The 27,766-nt window shown below is 35.6% G+C and overlaps 1 protein-coding gene across 2 annotated transcripts in view; it reads right to left on the bottom strand.

The window, feature by feature from the left end:
* Window positions 1-27,766, bottom strand: part of LOC150077208 (solute carrier organic anion transporter family member 4A1-like) — a 748,389-nt gene that overhangs the window by 686,893 nt on the left and 33,730 nt on the right. Inside the window, exon 2 of one of the 2 annotated variants that reach the window (XM_090386038.1) lies at window positions 12,237-12,306. The exons of the other annotated variant lie outside the window; for it this stretch is intronic. The gene's annotated coding sequence lies outside the window, so the exon portion shown is untranslated. The remainder of the gene's footprint in view (window positions 1-12,236; window positions 12,307-27,766) is intronic. 2 annotated transcript variants of the gene reach the window in all.

Here is a 27,766-nt window from a genome sequence, read left to right as displayed (position 1 = left end):
TTACAGCACAGCACTTTCAGTACAATAGAAATTTCTGTGCAATAAAAAATTAAGTTGAATCAGTACTGTACAACTCTTATGCAATACAGATCAAAATGAAGAGATTTGTTTCTTTTTCATTTTAATAAATCAATGACAGAAAACAAAGTATTTGTTTTCCTTTCAAGAAACAAGTTATTCATCACAGTGGGAACATCACTGGCAACAGCAATGGTAAGTCTCAACCAATTACAAATTGCACCAAATTAAAAGTCAACTCTAACCATGGAAATCCAGCATATAACAAAACAGACATGACGAAGTGATACTTGCAAGGTTAAGAATAGGACACACTCATTTCAGCCACTGTTATCTCTTGCGAGGAGAGGATCCCCCTCTATGTCCTACCTGCCATACACAACAAACAGTGGAACGTGTACTGATTACTTGTCCAGCTTTTGCAGCCTAGCGCCGAAACTGCTTTAAAGAGTTAATAACCAAGCATCACTCCCTCACTCTCAAAACCATATTGAAAAACAGGAAAAATATAACAGATGTTTTTCAGTTCCTCAAGGAAATAAACTTCTATTACCAAATATGAAATGAAATGTAATCCCTGTATTAAGCTATATACACTCCTTGATCCTTGGAAATTATTTTCAGCAAAATACACAAACGAACAGAACTGTCGTATAAAACCTTCAAGGCGCATTTTAGCCACAGTAGCTCTTGCACCAAGGACTCATATATCAATCAATCAAACTACATAGTATGCGTATACAAACTACATAGTATGCGTATAAAACAAACTTTCCATAAAAGAACTTATGTCGAGATGCACGAGTTGTGTAGAACGAAAATAACTACACAATTTTTAGCTGGTAGAGCTAAAATGAATTATGCATATAGAAGACAATTCAAGCAGAATTAAAACCTAACAAGATATTTACAATTACTTAAAACATTTATATGCCAATTCTTAGAGCGTGGCTGTCCATTTTAAGTCCATTACAGTTGATGTTATTGAGACTAAATGAATATTTATTGACTGGAAAGATGTACAGTGGAGGACAAAAAAAAATAAAATAAAATAAAATACATCACTTGTGAATTTTGCAAATAATGTGTTTGAGCTGCATTATGGGTTGCAGAAATGTTCAAAATGCATTTGTTAGATGGTATATATATCTCTGTGAATGAAAACCAATAAAAAGACTCCACCTGATATCCTTAATTGCCATAAATATCTTCCCAGAGGTTAAAATGCGTAATTAATGGAAATATGAGAAATCATGCAAATAAAAATTATGACAACCAAACATACATTTTATTGCATTTACGTGTACAAACTGAAATGACATGTTAACGTAATAGTATTATGTACTGTAAATCAGCAAAATAAGCCCTCAATATTTTGTTCTTTCTCCTCGAGCTGCAATTACAGCCTCGCAACGATCTGGCATAGAGTAAATCAACTTCTGACTATACGGTTGCCCAATTTCATGGTACCACACCCTTGCAATGCTCTCCTGCAGCTGAATCTTACTTGTTGGCTTCTTCTGAGCAATTTTTATACGACATTATGTACCACCAATTTTCAATAGGGTTGAAATCTAGACTGTCGCCGGGCCAGTCCAATACTATAATGCCAGTATTTCTGAGGTATGACTGCACCCCTTAAAGGAGAAAAACGAGGGAAAAAATTGGTGTAAGTATGTTTTAAGCCTTGTGAGACAAGAAGACAAACTGATCGTTAAATATAAATAGCATAAAACTTACCAATTTTGCTGTGTGGCAAGGTGTTGAGTCATGTTGAAAAATGCAGTTTTGGACGTCTGTGTGGTGATCCCTAATAACGGGTTTCAGGCACTCCTCCAAGATAGCAATGTAGGTTTCTGCATTCTCCGTTCCGTTAATAAACTTAATTCGCCCCGCCCCTTTGCTTATTATGCATCCCCAGACCATCTGACCGGTGGGGAACTTTACAGTCGGTATTATGCAGTCAGAATGGTATGCCTCCGATTTTCGTCTTCTGACATATCAGTTCCCATCCGAGCCATGCAGGTTGAATTTCGATTCGTCAGAAAAGATGACGGTGTCCCATTGCTCTTTTGTCCATGAAACATGCGTTTTAGCCCAGGAAATTCTCTTCTTCCTCATTTATTGGGTCAACAAAGGCTTCTTCTTGGGCCGATAGGCATGCAGACCACATTCCGAAAGCCTTCTTTGGATAGTTCGTGCTCTTGTTTCAATACCAGAGGCCATCTCAAAGTCCAGTTTTAGATCAGGAGCATTAGCATGGCGATTACAAAGGCATAGCCGTTTCATATTTAAATAGCTGTTTAATAAATAAATAAATTTTCTGTTTATACTCCGGGACGACCAAACGGTCAGAGGAGTTCACAAGATAGACAGAATACAAGAAACAGCACCGTATTCAGTAGTCACGGGCTGAACCCCGTCACTCAAGGCACGTGTACTTATGCACCCGCGCGCCTAACCACTAGGCTACGGCAGCGTAGTCACTCTCTTACGGCCTGATCCAGGTCTTCTTTTCACATCACCGGTTTCACGCTTTAATTTCAGCACCCAAGATACTGTTGACCAGCGGCAGCTTATTTTATCAGCGATAGCACGCGTAGAAAGCCCTTCCTGGGACAGAGCAACAGCTACACTTTTTTTTCTTGGTGTCAACTGAACATATGGAGCCATGCTTACACCTCCGCAAAAGCGGATACTAATGAGCGTGTATATCCTTCTAACGCAGTATTTATAGAGACTGCTGATGCAGTATCTTGCAATTACTGTCTGATGCAATAGAAGCGTTATCTGACGCAATACCTTTGCTTTGCGGCAAACAATGAAACTGTAATAGAACAATATCTTATACCTTTCACTACAAATGTTACTTTTTTTTAAAGTGATGAAGTTTTTTTTGTCCGCCACTGTATATAGCATATAATCTTAGGGACTTAATGGTAGCTTTGGTCTAAAGCCGTATTACGTTGATATTAACTGGACTGAAGTTTATTCCAGGTTATATCAAAATAAACTTCAATTCATTCATGGAGAACAAAAAAATAATAATAATAAAAAGAATTCTTTCAGGTCACTGCACTGCCTTAATTATCGTTTTTGTAGTGATGATGAAGTGGATTTGTCTTTGATATTGTGCGTCTCTGCCAAATCATAGTGGATCGACGTCTGCAAAAATCTGCACAGCAGCCAAGGTCTAAGCAATGCACTGTCATGTAGTGAAATATGAAAGTGATGGATTTTGCTTTAGGTTTTGAGTTGCGTGTTTTTCCAACAGTGAAGTAAAATTCTCTTTTCCTTGGACTTTTTTTTTTTTATTGCCGTTTGTTAAAGTCCCCATGTAGTTGGAGTGCGGTAAACTTTTCTATTGTTCAGAAGTTCTTAAAGCAGCGTTTCTAACAGTGCGGTGTGGCAAACAGGTTTGCAATAAGAACAGCTGTGGTCCGTAATCAGCAGTCTACTATTTTCAAGGGATGTTGTAACATCTGGCGGCTGGATTCTTATAAGTAGAGTTTTACAGCGTAAATCTTCAAACTAGAGCATACTTTTCGTATGCTTAAAACTGCCACTTGTAGTGGCAGTTTTAAGAATAAAAGGAATGTAACAAAAAACATACAACCAACCTACTGCTTTGTTTTTTATAACTATTCACTTGGTCTATCTACCCTTTAAAAAAATTAAATTTTAAAGAAGGTTCCGCTATTAAAAGAGACACGACAGGAAGAAATTTCAGTCAAGCCCGTTAGAATGTTAACAGTCTATCCATGATTTCGTACGCCCAATTGCTCTGATGAAGCGGATTATTAATAACATTTAGGCATCGCCAAAGGTCAGAGAAATTCACAAGATGGAGAGAATACTAGAATATCACAGGTAACTACCATTCCTGCGGCCTTGAACCGCAGAAAATTGAAACGCGTACGTTACTGTACCCTCGCATTTCATCAATGCCGGTTTATTACTTCGCGGGGCATAAGTGGGTCCACTGCACGGAGTTTGTCTACCACCTGATCGGTTCTCTTCCCAGTTAACAAACTTTTACGAATGAAAGTTTAGAAAACAATATACGTACTTTTATAATTTGTGACGCACCTTTCCATCTTATACAAATAGTATTTTCGTTTTAATTTACTTAAATGTCGACTTTAAAATCAATCATAAAAAATAGAGACAAAACAAATACCACAAAAATAAATATAGCTCTTCAGAGATTATGAATGTATTTTATTTTATTTTGTAAGAAATAATATTTTATTTTGAAAGAAATAGTACCTCACATAACCTAAGTATTCAGGGGTAATCGCATTATATGTATTCTAGATTTGAAAAATTGGGGTGAACCAATTGCATGATTTAATGCAGTTACATGATCAGAGACAGAATTTGAATTTTACCGATGTGAATTGCGGCAGAGCGTTCGATTGCATAATAAAATAATTATGTTTTTTTTTTGCTAACTAAATAATCTAAAAATATTACCGGAAATTCAATTTGAATATATTTATTAGATGGTACAGTAGCTCTGACTCCAACAATCTTCATAAAGCGATAGCTATGGAGATTATAGGAGTCAGAGCGATAATTATGGAGCGATAGCTGCCAACATTAAGTTAAAATGTGAACCCATGCTGCCAAATTCGTTTGGTAGGTGTATTACTACACTAATTTCCTATTTTTAAATAATGGATTTATTTAAATTTACAATATTTTTAAATAAACATTTTAAAATTAACAATACTTAAATATATAAAAAATCATTCTCTTATTATAGAAAGTTTAATCAATTCAGTTTAGCTCAGTTTTAAGGGATCAATGAAAAATATTGGTTTTCATAATTATCGATAACATCTACCATTAATCTAATGGTTTCACTTGTATAATTTATAATGATAAGTTTAATATATAGCTTCGATAATTTTCACGGCTGAATAAAACGTACAACTCCCATTAGGAAAATAACGCAAAAAACAAAACAAAACTATTATGTGTTATTATCGAAACTTAGCAAAGCATTCTATATTCTTTAATATGAATGCTGAGAAATCTTGATTTGAAACGGATTAGAAAAGACAAAAGATCTTGGTAGCACTCTACATAATTAAATTTTGCGGATACTGGTATTTTATCTTCAAGTAGCAGTACCTTCTTTAAACTACTGACGAAATTCAAGTCGCCAGAGTGAACATGATGAAAAAATTATTGTGCTATTACCGAACCGGCATATTTTATTACAGTTTTTCTCTACTTTAAATTGAGTTTAGCGAAAGAATGATTGTTCCTTTTTGTCCATGTCACTAACAGCACCAGTTCTTCAGACTTTCAAAGATAAAGACGTTTTATATTAGAGTTCCAAAATGACACTTTCAATCTATTGCTATATCCGTCTTGCGTTTCTAGCATATTGCCACAATACACTAGTTTTGTTTGACTGATTCACCGAACTCTGCCAACCTGTTATCTATGGGAGAGTTTGACGACGTGAGTGACTCACGCGCAAGCGAACTTTCGAAACCCGTGAAATGATGGACGCTACGCCTGTCAGGTCACTGCAACGTTACGGACTAGTCCTAAGACCTATATTCGTGCATTCAAAGTAATTCGGTTTGTAGAACGCAATTTCATCACTTCGTCAGCCTGCGACACTCCATCTCCTCTGGTCTATCAGTCTGAAATGCTCCCCGCCGATGCTGATTACTAAGGGCCACAGGGATGTGAAGTGAAGACCGTGGCACCTTCACACAATATTTCACAGTGGGTGGTGGGGAGCATTCGAGCAAGAATATGATATTAATCATACGCCCTCTTATCAGCTTAAATGGAGGTCAATAATATAGGAGAGAAGTACTAAACCTAAGGGGCGGATGATAAATTTCTCTTATTAATCTTTCTGATAATCTCAGTTAATGTAACTTTTAGCTGAATGTTACGATTAAGCTATATCAATGTCGTATGCGAGCAAAAGGACTTAGCAGTTGATTAAGACCTAAATTGAAAATTTGCGCCAATGTCATTACATAAAATATTTTTAATAAAAGGAGAGTAGATCGACCTTCTCTCACTGATACTAATAGACTAGAAGGCTACTTTGCCCTGGAACTTGTTGAGTTTGTGCACTAAATTGTTAGCAGGTGATGTTTCAGAATTCTTACCGAACCACATCATATGAATCCTGACACGTCACTTGCTAACAATTCTTACCATTTGAAAAATCTGCCAAACCTGTTATAAGAATCCTGAAATGCCACCTGCTAACAATTTAGTGTAGACTTATATTCCACATGAGTTTAATAAAACCTATTTTGTTAATAATTTCACGTGGTGTTATAGTGTCATTTATGATTATTATATATAGTATATAATTTACTGTATGGATTGAAATCACGTAATGTCCTTTCCTGGACTTTAAACTGTCCAGACAATATCGATCTCTTCTTAAGTGGATTCTAATATTTCAGGTACGACCTTAACAAATGCATCGCTCATGCGCTTCTTCTAAGCTTCCGTGTTTTCAATTTCTATATGAAAAAGCCCAAAAGAGAGAATGAAAACTGGTCGACCTTTTTATCGCTTTAAAGATTATGTGCTGCTGAAAATTATCTGATAGTGAGGCTCCAACGAGATGATGGTTCATCGTGCTAGAAAATGCTGTAATTCCTGCAGTTAAGTATTCCATTTTCAGAGCAAAACACACATAATGTTTCCGGTATTTAACTTCATGATCACAGATTTCGTGGAAATTATGCCATATCCAGATATGAGACGCATATGTATTTATTTTAGTTTACTTCGACGTTTAAAAACTATGATGTCCAGCTCAGAACAGAAGGTACAATTAGAGGCTAACATGTAAAACAAAAAAAAAAATATTTTTTCATTCAGCGCATGTTTGAAAGTTCTGAAATTTAACATGGCAGAAAATTAAAGAGGCTAATAATGATTGGCATTGGATGAGAGAGAGAGAGAGAGAATCCATCAACTCTATTTCACGTTAATTAATTCGAAAAAACTTTGTCTCCTATGTTCGCCTTTTTAATTAAAAATGTTTTACATAAAAATCCAATATTTTCCAAAATATCATCAAATGTCACCTAATTAATATTAGTAATATTAGTATTAAAATAGCATAGCAATGCAAGAAACTTCCTTTTTGACTGTAGCTGCCATCAAAAAGGAAGGAAGTTCATAAGCGGTCTTTTGTCAATGAATTATTCACGGTCTTATTAAAATTTTTTCATCCATTATAGTATTTGCTAAAAATTAAGGTATATTGAGGTAGACGAAATTCTTTGAAAACTAGAGGTCTCCGTTCAAAATATTAAAAAAATCAAGTCTTTGCTGGAAATATATATTTGAGGCGTTTCAGGTTGATATTCAGGAGTGTTAATTTGTTGGTTATTCATTATTACTTGATTCCTTAAGTGAAGAATGCCTTTATCGATGTTGAGGGCATGAATCCCATGAGAGATGAGGTTAATGATTAGAAGAATATTTCTATTTATCTTTATAATGACTATTTACATTATAAAGAGAGTTAATTTCATGGGAAAACTATTGAATGTCGGAGGATTTTTGCGCATTTGCTAAAACTAAACTAAACCTAGTATTCCAAACAAATAACTGATTAACCTGGCACCGGAGTTTATCGCGCAACATGCAATTCATGAAATGATTTGCATGTTGCGAAAGTTGATAACCTGGAATAATTCAGGGGGGAAATCCCCCCCCCTCGGCCTGAGATCGGCTAACTACAGCCCAGATAATGAAAAGAACTTTATAAATTCTTCCAGTTATCGACGGCAATCGAATCCAGACCTCTTCAAACGAGTGGTAGAGGATAATGTATCGTGCAGACTAAACTGATACGGAGAAATAACATGGTTAGATCACATGGAGCAATAGGGACAGATGCCAAAACAGTTGACACACTGCCACGCATCTTTGAACATACTTGATCGATCGTTCATGTGATATTTGAAATATCTGCCAATTCTTATCTAATTTTTCAAATTGTCGAAAGATGTTTTGTCCATATCGTAGGAAATGCCAAATCATTGTCTAGTTTGATTAGAATTAATATAACAAATAAATTTTAATTAGGCCGATTATTTGTAACAATTTAATTTGCATTTTGGAATAATTTGCATTCCTTCTAATTTTTTCCAGTGAACCAAGAATCATGCTTATTTCTCTGCATACTTATTGCAAACAAGTGTTTCTGGAACCGTAAAGCGCAGTTCATTTTTCCTTAATGGAATCAAAGTGCTCGACCTGTATGATTTGTTTTTAGGTTCGATTTTCAATTCAAATTCACTAATCTGAAATCTGTACAAATGATGAAACTCCATCTCGAGAAAAAAGAAACGATCTTAAGTATGTACACGCAACTATTTTAAAGGACAGCTAGAAAGCACAAGACATCACTGTTTCATTTTTTAAAACGATGAGCAAACTGTTCTTAAAGTATAAGTGGTCAAACAATTTGTTTTGACCATTATATCCGTTTGAGCTCACTATCTCAACTGTCTCGTGTGTCTCAGTATATGTCAAAAAGATAAAATATCTTTAATCGATATTAAGAGAATAATGCTTCAGTGTATTTTAAATAATTAGACAGGGAGAGAAGGAGGAGGAGGGGGGAGTAATATTCTCTCATGGAAATCGTCGACAATCACCACACTATCAGCATGCTGGAAGAGACAACAGACATCATCCTATTTGATATGCAGCGACCGAAAGAAAATTGAGCATGAACAAAGGTATCGGCGCTAGCTTCTATCTCTGTGGAGGAAAAAAGTCAACATCCAAATTTATCAGCCACGTCATTATTCACGTGTTTCTCTACTTCAACGTATATTGAGGTCATCATTCACTCCTCCCGAGAGGAGGGTGTGAGGATGTCAGGATGCTAGTGGTCTTCTACATACTCCGCCGTTTTAAATCTCAGGATCTAAACCTCCCCGCTTGTCAGTCGGATAACTGGCCGTGATAACTCCGGCTGCAGTCTCCCTAAGGCACATTTCAGATGAATATTTCACGACCAGATTGAATTACCAGGAATCATATGGCACGTGCCGCAGAGAGGTCACGGAGAGACAGGGTGAGAGAAAACAGTACTTTCAACCAATAGAGATTGTAAACTGGAGCCTTGAGATATAGCAGGTTTAATCAAGAAGTTAAAAAAAAAAAAAAACAGAAAAGAAAACAGCTCACTACAATGAGTTTATTATGGTAATTATAGCGAGAAAGATAACTTTTTCAAAATTCATAAGAAATTTTTTTATTTTTCATAAGAAATAATGCTTGTTAGTTATGCTTGAGCAACTTTTATCATTACATTTTAATTTAAAAGACAGGTGTGGCTTTAGACATGAAGACACCAATTCAAAGTATGTTTCTACAGAGAGAGATAACTTCATAACCGATTGCACAACTACCTCCAGATTTTTTCATTTTCAACTACCCTACACATACAAACTGTGTAGTACCACATAATTGATACGTTACGTTACGTTACTCTGGGGTTACTGCTACCCATATACAGTACTTTGTATTTCTCAATGTTAGACTTCAATTGCCATTTCTCAGCTTATTTGCCTAACTTTTCTAGATCCTGTTGAAGTAGCATACCGTGATTCCTGTCATAAGCCACCCTGCAAACCTTTATATCATCTGCAAACTTGGACATTAAGCCTGATATGCCTTCAATAATATCATTAATAAATACAGAAAACTACAATGGGCTTAACACTGAATCCTGGGAGACTCCACTAATAGCATTAGTCCACAAAATGCAGTGTCCATTGATTACCAGGCCCAGGGTGCCAAGCGATTGTGATCGAGCGTTTTCTCTGTGCTTAAAGCGCGATTATCTAAAAGCGATTTATAGTTCTTTTAAGTTCCTATCCTAAGAAATGTATTTATTTAATAACAGCTCCTGTTATAAAAGTTCTTGTACAGAGCAAGAAAGAAACACCATATTTCTTTATTTTTCTTACTTCTGTTACTAACATTTACTACTTTAAGCTTGGTCACACCAGGAACTGCTCCTGCCTCCCCGTGGCGGGGCCGAAAACCTTGGCAGAACAGCTAATCTGCCAAGGGCAAAAAGGAGCAAATATGGATCAAAATGTGTTTCCGCCTCTAGAGCGGACAAGCTCTCGGCCAGAGTTGACCATAACATATGGACCATAACATGTCGCAACCCAAGAGGTTAAAAACCACTTCGTCAGCGACAGATTTTACTGCATTCCTCATAATGCACTCTCTTGCAGATCAGCCTCTCAGTTAGCTGTCTCCGTTCCTTATTCAGAAACACCTGGAAAGTCTGGCAGGATCTTCTAAGACGTCAAGAGACTGCAATCAGGGGACCTACTAGTGGAAACAATGAACCGTAAACATTTAGAGAAACTGCCAAAACTTATAAAATTTGCTGGAATTCCAGTAAAAGTTTCTCCCCATACAACCCTAAATACATCTAATGGTATTATATCCGACTGAAAAGAAAAATTGTAAAATATAAAACTGAAAATAAAGTAAGTTTTCAAGAAGCAAGGAAATTTATTGCTCCAAGTATTACTAAACGTACATACTCCAATGTTGCGAAAAAATATCAATCAGTAGCCACCCAAACTGAGGTTACAGTCACTTCAAACACTTCAATATCTGACTGGGCTCGGACTGTTCTCTCTAAGCAATAGCCCAATATCCCTAAACAGTTCAACCAGGTAAGTAATACTGCACTTACAATACCAGCTACATCTCCGTCTCCTCCTTCAGTGATTGCTTCTGCATCGAATAATCGAAGATCAAATTCAAAAAAGAATATTCAATCCAAGAAAAGTCTATGGATACAACTGACTCATCCAGACAAGACCCAATCCTATAAATATATGTGGAAGAAGATATGGACACTGGTCGGCCATTCTTCTCAAAAAAAGACAAACCAAAGCCTGAACGCCATAAGCCAGCCACATTAAAGAAACATAAGATACAGCTTCTTCCACTAAACATCAGTAATGCCTTACATTCTACAATGGAATTGTAGAGGATATCGTAGCAACCTTAATGATATTCAAGTCTTAATTAACCGCTACTCTCCAGTTGGTTTCTGTCTACAAGAAACCTAACTAACGACTGAAATTTCTACTAAAATAAAGAACTATTCGATCTATCGACAAGATCGTAATACTTAAAATGCCACCCGTTGGGCGTGGCCATTTTGGTCAATACAAAGATCCCGACCAAACAAATTGTTTTGCAAACTGAAACTGAAGTTGTTGCCGTACGTTTGATAGCCCAGATTGCGTTCACACTAGTATCAATCTATCTCCCACCAAGTCATACTTCTCTTACCAAGACCTTGAAAATCTTCTAATACAGTTATCTTCTCCTGTCCACACTGTTCAAAAAATTTAACAGTCAAACATATTCTGATTGACTGCACTCACTATCACGAGGACAGGGCATCCGTCCTGTTTTCCATGAGAAATCTACCAGAACCAATGGCATTACAACATATTATTGGAGATGATGCAAACATCAAAGAGTTTTTCTCTTATCTGAAAATAATTGGACTATATGATAAATTCAAAAATATCTCTGTAAACAAAACCAAGTGGTTACGCATAAATTTTGTTTTTAGCATTTTCCTGTGAATAGGCGCATTATAGCCACAGCAGCTTATGCGCTTAAACCCCCATAACACACACACACACACACACACACTGATTACCACTCTCTGTCTTCTTCCGCTCAACCATACCTTTATCCATGGCAGCAACATACCCTTAATGCCACACTGCTCCAATTTGTACAACAGTCTTTATGCGCAACAGTGTCAAAAGCTTTCCTGAAATCCAAGTATATTATATGAAAATTAGTTTTTGTATCCAGTTCCTTTGTGGCCACATAATTTTGTTGCTTTATTCAGATAAGTGTCGCATCTGACTGATGGGGAGGGATATAATGATTGTACTATGACCAGAAAATATTTCGCAATATACAGAGAAGCACTGCAATTCATAACACCGACCTAATTTATTTCATAGAGTAATTATCATTAATTTTATCGCCTTCTGTTATAAAATATGTATGCCTGGCTAAAATTCCAGACACAATCATATTAAGTCCTAACTTTTTCTCCACTTCTAACTTCAATCTAAGACTTCAGATTATCAATGTTTAATAACCATTAGTACCTGAATATATCATAACAATATTACCTTTTGTTCCTTTATCTTGGGGCCTTGTTCCTGTTCTACTTATTCTTATTACAACAATACAGTATACTCTCTAAAATAGAAAAAAAAATTGTTTTAAATATTATTTATATTCGTATATAATATATATTATAAATATAATATTTATGTGTTTAATACGTTGACAAAAAAGCTACACATATACAAGCGATCTCTATAAGGCTGAATCCAGAATTGAAAGATAGAGAAAGAAAATCTTTATTGTACAGTAAAGATACAGATACAATAATGTGCCCGCCACAGCCAGGAGGCCAGGGGCTTGACAATGATATAGGGTAATATAAAAATATGTACAGTATAAAAATTTGTGCAGTATAAAAGATTACATAACAATTAAAAACGTAGCATTAGCCATTCAATAGATATGAATATGTACACAGTTGTGAGGCAGACAGTACACCAAGGTATGTGCACGTTCATATGTACAAAGCACATATTTAAGCATATTCACACAAGTCAGAATATTTCACAGTGCCAAATTGATGTTCGGTATTGCATTTTCTTGTGAGACAGTTCGTTGATTTGCCTGCGACGTGCCGTTATGCGCCTCATAGGAGATAGCAGATGGAGATATCAGTATGAGTCGACATCAGGGGCCAAACAAAAGGGGAACAAGTTCGGCCAACGAGCGCCTGTAATTGCGATCAGAAGCGAATTTCTGCAGGTCAACTCCGATCATTAGTAGGGCTTGTACTGTAGGAAGTATAGTAGGAAGTAAGATGTATAGAAGAATATTCCCTTCTCTGTAGTATTTCATTTTTTTGTAGTGTAATATTTCATTTGTATACTTGATCACCCAGGGAGTGAGCAAGCGTAAAAGGCAAACCATTCATCAAATAATAATAATAAAAATAAAAAAACTACTGAACGTAATGATATTTATTTGAAGATAATAAAATACTCAAACCAACGTTGGTATTATTATGTTTATTTCCGAATTGGAAGTATGTACATAATGGAGTCAAACGTTTCGTGGTATTTCCTAACCATTTCTTCAGTGACAGCTGTTCTTCCAATATCACCGTCAAAAAAGATCACAGAACAAAGTCACAATAACTTTGTTCGTGTGATATTGAAAAGACAGCTGTCACTGAAGAACTGGTAAGAAACTACCTCAAATGTTTGACTCCATTATGTACTATTTCCAATTCGGAAATAAACATAATAATACCAACATAGGTTTGAGTGCTTTATTACCTTCAAACAACAGAGCCATGCCGCCCAAGGAATGGTATTTAGATTATGGAAAAGACAACAAGCTGTCATATTATTATTATTATTATTATATTATCATTAGTCATATGGTGCAAGGAAACCTGAGGCTTATGCTGCACCAGGCAAAAAAAAATTTTTTCTGAATCCCCCGAGAGAGAGAGAGAGAGAGAGAGAGAGAGAGAGAGAGAGAGAGAGAGAGAGAGAGAGAGAGAGAGAGAGAGAGAGAGAAATAGTAGGGAATCACCAAGACAAAGAAGAATGATGATATTCAGCTCAGGACCCTGGGTGTGCCAAGCCCATACTCACCAGATGTGAGCCTCTGTGGTTATATATAAAAATCAAATGAGAACCAACTGATTGCGAAAAAGTGAATTTCTGATGACAATAATATTAAATGAAATTACTTTTATTGTAAAACTTTACTATAAAAATCAACAACGCACAGCAGCCTGAACCATGAACCTTTAACATTTTAAAGCTGACATATTCTTTCTTAAAGACAATCGAGTAAAACCATTCTTAAGTTTTAAAGGAGAGAAATATGGAAGTCCGTGTTGTATGTGATCGAAAGGAAATTGTTGAAGCCGTTATTTAAAAAATCCGCAGTACAGAAATGTATCAGCTATTGCACCACAAGTGAATTACCTCAAAATTTCTTATCAACTTCTGCACACTGAGGTGTAGATGCTGATAAGAAATTTCACTGGATAAAAAATTAGAAACCTTTTGCAAATGATGTCAACAGATAATTAAAAGTACGTTATGCAAAAGTACGTTATGGAAAAAGGTGGCTCTACTAAATGCTGAATACTCTAATCTTTCCAGTGAGTGTATATTATATATATATATATTTTTTTTTGGCTGATGCTGCATAAGCTCATACACTTGCTTTCTTGCATCACATGCGACTACTACTACTACTACTACTATTATACGAATATAATTGGCTTAAGCCAGGCTTAGCGAGTGCTGGCACAATGCCGATTGGTAACCAGCCTAAGCTAAACAAGTTTTAAACTGTCTGAAACTTACTTTACTGGTGAAACATGCCAATGAGGTTCAATCACACAAATTACATTCATTCAACTATGTAGGAAACCGGTACGAATTTTTGTATTAATAATTTAACTGAACTGAATGTTCTACTTGGCATACACGTAAGTTTCTGATAATATCCAAAATGTGTGTAAAAATATCCAAACTTCTATTAATTTGAACAATCTACAGTTGTTTTAGACTCGACCTGTATACAATAGTGTGTTTTGTTCCAATCCCTGTTGTCAGTTATATGTTTAATTATATAATTATTAACGAATTGTATGAACACAAGTTAGTTCAATGTCATCACTTCTGACAAATTGTACAGCCGGTGTTATATTTTTTATGGAGTATACACTATTAGAAACTTTAACGTTTTTAAAAGAAAATTTTTACTTCATTTAATCACGCTTATTCAATCCAATCGTCTGATATCCAGATTTTCAATTTTAATTTTTCTTTCCTTGTTCAAAATTCTTCAGTTTTGAATAAGGAAAGAATTACTTCTTTTCTCGGTGTTTTCTTGATTCTTTTAGATACTCGTAAAAGAAATAACCCATCAATTTTTATAAATAAAATCTCAAATACCTTTCTTTTTATTATTTTAAAGTTACTTGTTGTGAACCATGATGAAATTCCTGTGGAATATCATTACAACCTTTCTCGAAATTCTTTTCTAATTAACAGGAAAAAAAATGGTAAAAAAAGCTTAAACTTCGAAGTTAAGATAAAAAAACAAAAAAGGTTCATCTGGCTGCATTTCCTCTTTGGTCCAGCACGAACTCTAACTGCCAATCTAAAATCGCCACGATATCGCCGAAAGCTAACAAGATACTTTTCCTAGTCCGTAATCATGATCCGTTGCTCTAATCTCCCATGGTAACCGAGGCTGACCACCTACTCCCTCTAACCTCGATTCCCCCCCCCCTCTTCCCACTGCCTTCATTTCCTCACAAGTCTAATCACAAAGGTAAACAGCCAAGAAGACACATTTCCTGTCAAGTTTAAACCACGACTTTAGTTCTAATGCCGTTCGGCGTTCAGTGAGTGTCACGTGGCACCGAAAGGCCGCACCGCGCTCTAAATAGTAGCACGCGAGCGATCAGCACACGGGAGTAAGACTGTAATGCAACAGTCCCAGTGCCTAATGGATGGACGGGTGACACTAAATTAGCATTTTTATATTTAACGGTCTTTCGGTAAGCAATCCAAAAAAATTAGTTTTTCTTTCTTTTCTTTTTTTTTTCTTCTTTGTTTTTAGTTTGGTAAGCGTGCAATAGTGCACTGGTGAATCACTTTCTGGCAAAGAAGGAATTGTGATTAGGTTACGCATTGGAAAACTACGCACGGTGATATAGGATTTTGTTCTTTCGATGCAAATTTTGGAAGTAACAGCAAGAAAGCGTAATGAGAGCTTACCTGTATTATTTACTTTCAGAGTATAGAGGCTATTCAAACAAATAGCAATGGCAGCTAGTGAACTTGAAGTTCACTAGGTGCCATTGCTCTTGTTTCTTTTAATGAATTTCAAGAAGTTCACTAGCTGCCGTTGGTATTTGTTTCTCTTAATGCAGCATCATTATAAAAAGAAAATTCAGATAGACATTAAGTTTCATCACGTTTTGTTGGTCACTATAGAGATTTTGGGACCAATTCTGATTTCATATCCGTACTGAAACTTTGTGATAAATCTGGAACAACTGGTGTGATCCTTTTAAAAATGTCAGCGCTATAGCTCTATAGAATATTATTGTAGAACTTCACACAAAATATCATGTCAGTAAGTTAACCCATGTCCAGTGTGTACAGGTTCAGCTCTCCTATCTCATAGCTACCCATCACGTGAGCGTCGCATGTTGAGGTTTGGTAAACACTTATTGAATACAGCGAGACGTTTTTTTTTTAAAGTTGAAGTACGTTATTTGATAATCGAAAGAGACTGAACTATAATGCAACGTGTACATTGCGTTATTTGCTTAAACAAATAGCATCAAAGAAAGGCCACTTGCTTAAAATACGAGACCCTGTATGAAAGCCGACTTCAAGGGGCAGTGCTCCGGCATCACTGTCCTGAAGGTTAGTAACTTATTCCATAGGCCTCTATAAGCACAGCACGTGAATTGGGAATAACAAACCAGCGATGCGTTAAGTAACCACACGGTATAATGGTAAAACTTTCATTATTTATTACAGAAAAGCTACATTGCCTATGACATAAATTAGTAAAACTGAGGACTATCTTATCCTTCTTTGTGTTCAGTTGCCAGCGTTCTAACACCATAGCGTTTACTCATGATGAAATCCAGTGGATGCTAAATATATAGAGTGAACAAGTTGGTCCTGAAGGTTAGTAACTTATTCCATAGGCCATACAGTTTCTACTATACGGTAAGACATATTAGGGACTATTAAACTATACAGGGTATTTCATGCTATGTGGATCGTACATTCTGCATCAATAAAGGATAGGACAGCAATGAAAAATCCATACAGGAATTGTGAATGTACTGTACATAATGTATATACTATGAATATAGTATATAACTCTGAATCATATAGGATTTAGGTCCTTTAGGCTGTCACAGATGTTCTCTCATGTATATGTAAAGCTGGTCTTGTTACCTGGGTGTCAAACGCTGATGGAACTGATATTCAGGTGATACGCAAGTGGGTCGAATTTCGATGACGTCCGTCAGTCTGTGCCAGCCAAATCCTCTGCTTGTGCCGGACTGTTAACACCCCTGGATATAACCCCCAGGTGCGAAACAACGTAAGCAGGGATCGAGGTATGGTGCCCACAACACACGGAGGAATGCTGCCCCTCTGTGTCACCAGGCAATACTAGGTGGTATATAGCTTTCATCAACGGTGCAATACCACCACTTTGCTTATTGGAAGCTTGAAGTGGGTTTTTTTGGTAGTTGTTGGCGCATCGGCTTCTGTGGCCATAATGCACCTCCCAAGGTTTTTGCAGTACTTTGATCCAAGACCGAGGCGGGATTCGAACCCGCGACCTTTGGGTTGCTAGGCAGGTACTTTACCCACCCGGCTAGCCCGGTCGGCGCTTGAAGTGGTGGAACCCATGTTTAACCTCCAGAGCAAAGCTCCGAGAACTCCCCCCCCCATCATCTCTTCGATCATGCGGCTATGATGGACATCATGGCATAATCTCGCTGCCTCCACTCTGCCAGATAGTAACTGGAGGGTGTGCGAGTAGTGTCTATGGGGGGGGGGACTTTTTTGAGGTTAGGTTATGCCAAGGAGCTGGGTATATGCTTGCAGTGTGTACGCCACATCCAAAAATTTCATTACTTCACACAACATCTTCCCCATCTTTTCTTACTACTGACTACATCATAAATTGTGAAACTAATAGAACAAACTTATCTGCAAAAAGACCTCAACCTTCCAAACATTTCCTTGTTCATTTCACAAATACGTGGTCTCAGTTCCAATCTTAATAAAGTCCATTTCCACTTACAGTCTGCCAAACCCCACGTACTTTTTTCCGACAGAATCCCAATTATCGGTTGATTCAACCACTGTTCATCTCAGTTGTCCTAATTATTCGTGTTAAGTACTTGTGCGTATGCTTGCTCTGATATTCCCCGTCAGAGACTTAGTAATTTGGAATCTTCTCTCTTCGATCTTCTCTGGCTTAAATCATCTCTACCCAATTCTGTAAAATTCATCTGTTGCCTCTGTCGTTCTCCCAACTCCACTAATCAATTGGAATACTTTGAAACTTGACTTTTCCAGTCCAACTTCTAACAGTCAGGTAAATTTCCTTGGTGATTTTAATGCCCACAACTCCACCTGACTTCCGTTTTCGTCACACGGAATCAGCTAATCTAGATGCTGAGGCTTTTGCAATTACTAATGACCTCGCACAGATTGTTCATTTACCTACCAGAATACCAGACAATTCTAACCACACAGCCAACAAGCTTGATCTTTTTCTTACAAACGACTCTTCTAACTACACGGTTGAGGTGAATGGTCCTCTAGGCATCTCAGATCACAACTTGGTGATGGTCTCTTCTCCAATGGAGCCTTTCTCTAGTGGCCACTCTCAACCTCGTGTTGTTTGGCATTACAAAAATGCTAAATGGGATGACCTTCGAGATTTCTTTTTTCTTTTCTTCGGTCGGATTACTCTTTCAAATCTTCTGATGTCAGCGTTTGTTCAGATTGAGTCAGTGAAATTATTATTGTAGGCATGAAATCCTTTATTCCACATTCCACCTTAAAATCTTGTCTTTATATAAAACACGGTTTTCCAATAAATGTGCTAAAGCTGTTCAAGATAAGAATGTTGCATATCGCAATTGTCTTGCATTTAAATCTCCAGGTTCATTTTCTGGCTACACCAAAGCTCGCAAGAATTGTAAAGCAGCTATTAATCAGTCCAAAACTAAACTTTGAAAAAGCTAAGAGTAGAAAACTTGCTTCTTGTCCAAACAGTAGTCAAGCATTCTGGTCTCTTGCCAAAGCTATTGGCCTAAACTTTTGCCCATCTCTATTTCCACCTATGTCAAAACCAGATGGTTTTATTGTCCTCACCCAAAGATAAAGCTACCTTCTACCATCCCACTTTTATTCTAATCGTGTATTGATGGTCTTGGTAAAACACCTCCTACCATTTCCAGTACTCTCCATTCAATGCCTCCTGTGGTCTATCATCAAAAGGATGTCAGAAGAATTTTGAACGACTATGTTGACAAGGAAACGCCAGGTTCTGATGGTACTTCTCCTCTTGTTCTGAAAACCTTATAATAATGTAAAAATTGACGCCTATTGCCTAATTAATTTTTATTTCATTTAATTTTTAAGCATGTTTTTGTTTTCATATTAAGCGCGTTGAAATATATTCAAAAGTAAAATAAATATTATGTTTCACCATTAATTTCACATGTAATGCATTACGAGTCAACCTATTTCTTTTAATTCGCTATAGCTTCATCAAATTAAAGGTCCGCTCAGTCATGGTATACAATGTGGAACTGACAAAATGAATTAGTTAATTTAATTAAATTAAGAAATGATGTATTAATCAATAAAGGCTGAAAAAACGGGATTTTCGTAATATGTTTTTTTTTTTTTAACATAAAACGCAAAGCGTAATTTGCATTTGTAAATCAGGACTGTCATTCTGAAATCGGGATGGTCGAGAACCCTGGATGAAGTGCAGATAAACTGCAGTTAATACGGAGATTATCGAAGAATATTTATTTATTTATTTACCAACCAATAAAAATGTTAATCTGATATTTGTTAATTAATTTCACTGAATAAAATAGCTAGAAGAATAATAATTAGTGCGAAGAAGAAGCAAGGAAAAGGTGGAGTGAAATCTCGAGTTGAAATTTGTGAATATAAGTCTTATTTAACTAAACAAAATATTTTCAGAGCTATTAAAACAATGCTTCTATATTGGACGTTTGCTTAGAAATGAGCTGTTCGCTTTGACGAACAGTTATTTTCTAAAATAAACACTGTAAAAAATAGTGTAATCGATGCTAAGTATGCCTTGAAAGTTCTTTGCCCCTCGTGACTACAAAAAATGCTAGATAAGTTATAGAAAAAAAAGTAAGAAAAAAAACAGCGGTGTCAGGTTTCCCCACCATGCTATTTTCGAACTACGCACTGCTGCTTCCTGATTATTTTTCGCAATTTCGATTATACCTATTACTATCTGGATTACATCTATGTAATCATGCCCTGCTGGTTGCACAGCCGTCTCTTGAGGATATCAGATTTTTAACTCGTTCATAAATAAAACAAAAAAAAAAGTTCTGTTTATAATCCGGCAGGACCACAGTCACAGGAGTTGACAACCACTTGAAGAATACCATCATTATACGTATTTAGCAGTCACGTAAGCTAAAACTACTGTCAGTTCAAAAGTGTGTACTGTATTTTTTCTTTTATCGTGAACTGTTAATTTTTCAAGTCTTTAAATAAAATATCATGCTCACATATAACCTCGTATATCTTTATATATGTATAATAAAAGTTATCGCTAAAGTAATAAAAATCTGAATGCTTGCTTTTCTAGTTGACAACAAGTCTTCAGTTTTCCTTTATGTTTAAAATTGCGTTGCTGTTTCTCATTCTTTTAAAGTAGCATAAGGTTATCTGTATTGATTATAAAAGAAAGCTAAGAAATGTAAATGTGACGTGCCAAATACGTATTATTGCTTCTATCAAATGTTCAATTAAGGAAATTGTTATCGAGTGCTGAATACATAATGTTAAAATGGCGGAAGGCCTGACTGTACTTTCAAAGAGGATAGTGCCATTGTAGCTGAACATAATGATGCCTCAAACGATACTGTGTGGTAGTTCTAGTTTTTCAGTAGATGGGCTCTATATCGTTCCATCTCTAGTGCGGACACAGAGATGGAACTCGGAATATCCGAATCTCCAGAGACCGCCGAAGCTCACACGGTATTCACAGTTAATAGAGTCGAGAATAACTCCCACAAAGTAGTCAGCTACGGACCAATCCCAGAAGTCTATGGACACCCTTCATTCCGAACCATAAGCTTATATTGTCTGTGTAAGTGGTATCCGTGAATGACTGCGAAGCCCGACACCGCCGCTTCCTCTCCTCGAGCACGGTGATACAAATTCTGCCCTCCGTGTTGCAGATGGAGCTCAATAAATCCTTCAGAGACCAGCTGAATGCCAATCTCTACGCAAAGATGAGATTTCCGCAGCGAAAGTAGAGAGGCGTGACTGTACCAGTTGTCTCTTCGTGTGCCTATAAGTGTGTTCAGGTGCTGAAAGTTATAAACAACCTTCGGGCCACATAGAAACAGTATGGTCTGGCAAAGAAAAAAAAAGTTAATTCGAAATAATCTAATATTGTAGCTTGTAGGCAGAATAATATTTTAATTTATAATCAAATTTGTGATTACAAAGTTGTGTATGCATCTGAGTTACAACATATTTCCAAACTTTTGCGTATTCACCATATTTCCGAAAGAATCAATAATATCATAACGGCATTTAAAATATAATAAAATAAATGAAATCAGTGCGAATACTGTGAAGACAATATGTGTTGGATTTTTTTTTTATAATTTAAAATAATCAAGTGTTTTACACTGGTAATGAAAAAAAAATAATAAAAAAAAAACACTATATGACTCTGAGACAATCTTTTTCTTCCTGCTAAATTCTAGATAAGGAAAAGAAATGTTCTGTTATAAATTAAATTGAATGAACAGTCTCGGTACTTATGTTTTCTACGTTTAGTTTTGTGCAAATTGAGTAACTGGTAATTTTCGAGTGGATGTAACTTCGTTTAGTAATATTTGACAATATTTCTATTTTTTATAATTTATTACGCATTCATGAATGAGTCTGAAATAGTTTTTCCATCTTGGATATATTGGTAAAGTGACTAACAAGCTTGGTATTCATTCAAAATTAAATAAAATATTGGAATGCAATTTATAACGCTGTCTTCCAACTCTTGTAGCATTAGTTTGTGAATATATTAGTGGATGGAGTTGTCTATTTAAATAAATAAACAGTTAAGCTTTGCTATTATTCTTTTTAAGATAAATAAATAAAATAAAAGTAATTAAATGGAAATCTCTAGACCACAAGAGCGAAGAAAATTGAAAATTAAGAACGACAACTGTGCTAAATAAATCAGTTTGGAGCTAACAAAGCTATAATATACTGTATATTTTAAGTTTACAAGCCGAAATTCTTCAGCCATTTGTTTGGCCGGATTAACATTAACAGAGACGAGCTTTTGCTAAGCCGTTACGCGATATGGATTAACTATAATCAGTGTTAATACAAGTAGTTAGCATATGCAGAAATGATTAAACTACACATAAGAGAGAATTTCTCAGCAGCGTTCGCTCTCTCTCTCTCTCTCTCTCTCTCTCTCTCCTACATCCCACCACTTAAATTATAGGGTTTTCCTAGCCGTTGTGATAGATGCCATTAAAAGGCGTGGAATCTCGGTTCCAACCACTTCTATTGTTTCAATGGAATGTGTAGGAGATCACGATTACCTAAAATTCCTACTGCTTTTCTGGAAAGGGATTGCGAGAGGATTAAGTAGTTTCAGTTGCTTAAACAGACTTTTGGGTACTGTACTTAGACTGTACAGATAAAGGAGAGAAACAGCGCTGAGTGGCTGAAACAAAGGCACTTTTCAGAGAGAGAGAATTTCAGAGAGCCAGGTGGCAAAAACTCCTACAAGCACCCTCGGAGATAGATTCTCCGTAACGATCAAATACAAATTGCACAAATAATTCCTCGAATCACCATTTCATGCCACCCTGCTAAAGAATCCAGTTCCGATGGTGTGCCTTTATCAAATAAAATAAAAATTTATTTTAGGAGCCAAGCATCTTGTTTAATACTAAAAGACCAATATCTTCGTTATCTTAAGATTAGAATTTTAACTTAGTAGAACCATAAAGTACAGTCCATAAAGTTTAGAAACAATTGCTCTGGAGACGCAACGAGCCACAAAATGCATGCAGTGTTCTGAACTGCTTGTATCACATTATCTTTTGTGATGGAGAGGACTTTGTAGACGTTATCATACAGAACTGTAGGGTAAATATTATCATAAAAATCTTTGTGTATGTTTGTGCATAAATAAACTAACATTCGATTATTTGTGATGGAGATATTAGGTAAGGCAGTACATTTAAAGGGTTTAATCTTTGATTGTTTCTTTCTTAATAGAATCTGTAGACGGAGATGGAAGATTAAAATCTCCAAGTGGAACGAAGAAACAGCAAGGCCTAATGTTGCAATTATACCTATGGCTAATATATCTTACGAGATCATCAGCGAATTCAACAGACCTAATTCATCATACAAGTCCATCGTCGAACTGAACGTGACTAATTCATCATCGTATACTGCCGGAAGAGCAAGAGGAAATATAAATTTCATTATATTAACTATAAAAATTCTTTTTATTTTTAGAAAACAGGCTTCAAAATCGGATGATATATAACTACTATTAAGACTGCTTCCTCACCGGCCCTCCATCCTATGGGAACGTGACTTGACAACATCCAAATACTTTCCCATATCGGCAATACGTATCTTCTGTTAATTTTTATTGAGCCATGTCTCTGAAAACAATAATAAATCTGACATAAACTAAATAATAAAAATGTCTGTAATTAAGATAATTTTCTCCCGAGGCTTCTCGTATTCTGAAGATATTGCAACGTGAAAAATTAATCAGGTAAAACCGGCATGAAAGTCAAAATTGCATGAGTTGAGTTGGTTGCTATAAAGGACATTGATCTCTCTCTCTTACTTACTTACACACACACACACACACACACGCTACTTATGCTAGAGCGTAGGGGAAAGTGAGAGATCTCGATCATGTTTTGAATACATTTTCTGCACCTACTTGTGACTGATTTTTAACAAGTTAGGCATTGCATTACATTACATTTCAGGCGCTTTCCATTTCCGTTTTTTTTTAAATTAATTGAACTTTTTGGCTTCTGTGATTAATAAAATTAAAACGTAAATAAATAATTATCTTGCTACCAATTAATTACTAATGAATTAACTAATAATGTATAAAAGTAATTGATATTACTTCATTTATTTACTACTTGATTTTTAATGAAAATTGAAAAGTAACACATCCCACAGATTTTCTATGATTTAATAAATACGACAGCACTTCGATTATTCGGACTTCTATTCACTGAGGCTCTTTTAACTGAGCATAGCCCTGCACAAACTGTCAATTGGAAGAACTAGTATTTGGCAACAAAAACAAAATGAAATGTATTATTTGAAAAAAATTCAACTAATACATAAAAATATTACACAACAATTCTTATTGATTCTGATATTCTTATGCCACGAATTAAGAACTCATAATCGACAATTTCACCTCAACGTTTTAGGGAAAAAAAATCGGATGAAATTAAAGCACACTGAAATGGTTTGCTTTAATTAAAAAATAAATAAAACTTATTAGAAAAAATTAAGTTTTTATTCAACTACTTTAATTAATAATTAGAGCACAGTAAAAAGTAAACCGCAAATATCAACTGAAAAGGTGAACATTTTGGGTTTATAGTATCTGATACAGTTTCGGTCCCGTTTACCTCTGCCAATTGGGTTCCACTGTAGCAATACGTCTCTCAGATGTAGACATTTTTGTAAATAAATTAAGTACAAAACGAGTTTCTGTTCTGATTAATATAATAATTAAACAGTAACTTATATATTTAATAAACTGATAACAAAACAGTCCTCCTCGAAAAGCAACGCGTTTCATTTGCGTAAACCAAGACAGAGAACCTTTCTTTTCTACTGATCTGCTGCATTGCCTATTCATTCTCCTATTAAGCGCACTGGAAGAAACATGAAGTTGCTATCCATATACAATATTTGGATAGCCTTTGTCATAGGTTCTCAACCTGTAGTATACCTGTCACTGGTGATACACCTAATTGTGCCAGATGGTATGCAAACACATAAGAATAAAAATTCAAAATTAATTACACTTACAGTACATAAAAACACTGACATCATTTATGATTTATTTAAAAAAAACTGCAACGTGAAAAATTGGATGATATATAACAGCCTGGTGGTACAAATAACTTTCCAAAAATCTTTCTAAAAGAGCTAAATATGAAATTCCATATTTAGCTATTTTAGAAGTCCATTGGAAATCGGGTTGTTATATGCGGACGGACATGATAAACACAGTATGAGTTTTAACGCATATGCCAATGCGCCTATAAAGTTGTTTAACTGAATAATGAAATATCATTGCGAGCTAAATGCCTAAACAAAATATGTAATACATCTTTTTTTTAGACTTACTTATTCTTAGTAATTTTCAGAGAAATTAATATGCACAATACCAACAGTAAATACCCCAACTGCTACATGTTTTGTGATAAATCAATAATACAAATCCGTTTAAGTAATTGTTACTCCTGTATATTCGAAAGAAAAATCCAGAGATAAAAAGGTCAAAAATACGGGTCTCCAAAAACAGAAAAGAAAAAACAGCCTAAAATCCATTAGTGTTATATACGGGCAGAAATATGTTTTCATTTAAATTGTCATTGATAATTCTTAAATTATTTTTCACCGAAAGAATCTTAATTAAAAATCTAGTGTATAATTTCAGTAAATTTATTTAAATTAATAATTACAATAATAAGGAAAATTTGTAATACTACAGAAATTTTTACCCACAGTTGGATTAAAGCAATAATTAAGCATCAATGACATGAGACACGGCCAATTTCAATCCGTTAGGCTCAACATGTGTTAATATTTAAAATGTTACCTCTTATGTTAATTCTCCACTAAGTGACAAAACAAATAAAAAAAAAAGGAAGTAGAGAAGTTGCAATTTCTGATGCAAGTAATTATCATTTATAGACAAGACAAAAACAATAATATACGACATCAGTATGCAAATACTACAATTATATTATAAAATTATTTCGGTGATGGTAAAATTTGGAACAGAGTAATTATCGGAGAGGAAAAAGTTAATAAAATTAGGCCTTATATCATCCTGTGACAATTATTTAACGCGAGATAGTTATTTCGTCTTGCAAACTATGTCGTATACATCATGGCCTATTTAGGAAAGGGAAAAAATTAAAATTTTATTTTTATAAAATTGTTGTTGTAAGGTTTTAGGCTCATCAGCAACTTACACTATATTGTGCCGTATTTAATATGTCTGTAAATGGCATTAGATTCAGTGGTCGATTTGCTGTTTGCATAAAAACTTGAGTTACCGGGAGAAAAACCATGCTGCCCTTGCCTGAGACCGACTAACTCAACGACATTGTAGAGCACCATACAATATGTATATTGACTGTACAGGCGGTTGAAAAAAAATAATGGAAATACCTGTTATAAAAGTGCTAGTTTTTGTAATGGCTGTATGATGTATTTATGAACACGCAATGCTGATTTTTTTTTTTTTTTTTTGGCTTCTTGCAGGTAGCTGTAAAGGAAAGACGATAAAAGCTGATGTTTATTTAGAGGTAATATACTAATAAAAAGGTACATGAAGAAAATGACCGACCTGTCTGAATTCCAAAGAGATAAAATTATCGGTGCACGTTTAGCAGACTAAAACTGCTGATTTTGCTGGAACGAAAAACCTTGCTATCTACGCCTGAGACCGGCTAACTCAGCCACAGAGTGAAAAAAAGTCCATTAAAGTTCACTGACGGGATTCGAACCCGGGCCTTTTCCACCCGATGTGGGGAGGACGATGATGATACCACCATGCTACACGCATAGACCAATTGAATCGAAAGTGATGTCTACATTCAGTAAGTACGGACAAACAAAATCTGATAGGACGAATTGTGGCACAAGTTCGAAGCTGACTGAAGAAGACCGCTGGACACTGAAAAGAACTGTATCTAGAAAACATAAAACTACTGCCTGAAAAATAACCGCAGTAGTTAATGTGAGCTTAGGCGAGAATTTCATAATGTTGAAATTTATGGCAGAGTTGCTATTGCCAAGCCACTCATTACTAATTGCAATACTAGAAAGAGCACAAAAACAGGACACTTTATGATTTTAAACATGTCATATTTTCAGACGAATATCATGTTTTCCGACAAATGTCCTATTTTCTGACCTAGCTGCACTCTATACTTTTCTGAAGCGAATACATATATATGAATTCCTCTGATGCCAAAATGGAACAAATTACAATACTTTAGGATAACAATATGCGACCTGGCACATTATGGCCATAGCTGCCCTTGTACCCTTAAATACCAATACCAATTTTCCAATACCGGGAAGGGTTTACTTATGTTTGGCGAATGCCAAAGGAAGCGCATTATCCTGACTGTCTTGTGCCAACCTTCTACTGGATGATCCACCGAGGAATGCGACACAATTTTAACCATTACCCATAGTTTAACAGAATGTCCATGATTTAGTCATAATCGGTGAATATATCTTTTACCGCTTTTAGCCATCTGACTGAGCCCTATACACTCAGTCAGATACTCTCTGACAATGACCACGTGTCAGCTGTTTTTTACTATTTAAAACTAATTAACTTATTTAATTGTATATAAGCATACTCCTTTAATGTGTATAGTTTTTATACTTATATATCGTTTATGATGTTTTGCTACTTTTATATAGTTTATAACACCTTTTTGACATAGTAACTAATTTTCATTGGCACTACTATTTTATCACATTTTTAT

This window comes from Mastigoproctus giganteus, chromosome 12, assembly GCF_048544385.1.
Source record: "Mastigoproctus giganteus isolate SK-2022 chromosome 12, ASM4854438v1, whole genome shotgun sequence".
Lineage (NCBI taxonomy): Eukaryota > Metazoa > Arthropoda > Arachnida > Uropygi > Thelyphonidae > Mastigoproctus > Mastigoproctus giganteus.
This window is presented reverse-complemented; position numbering and strand designations above follow the sequence as displayed.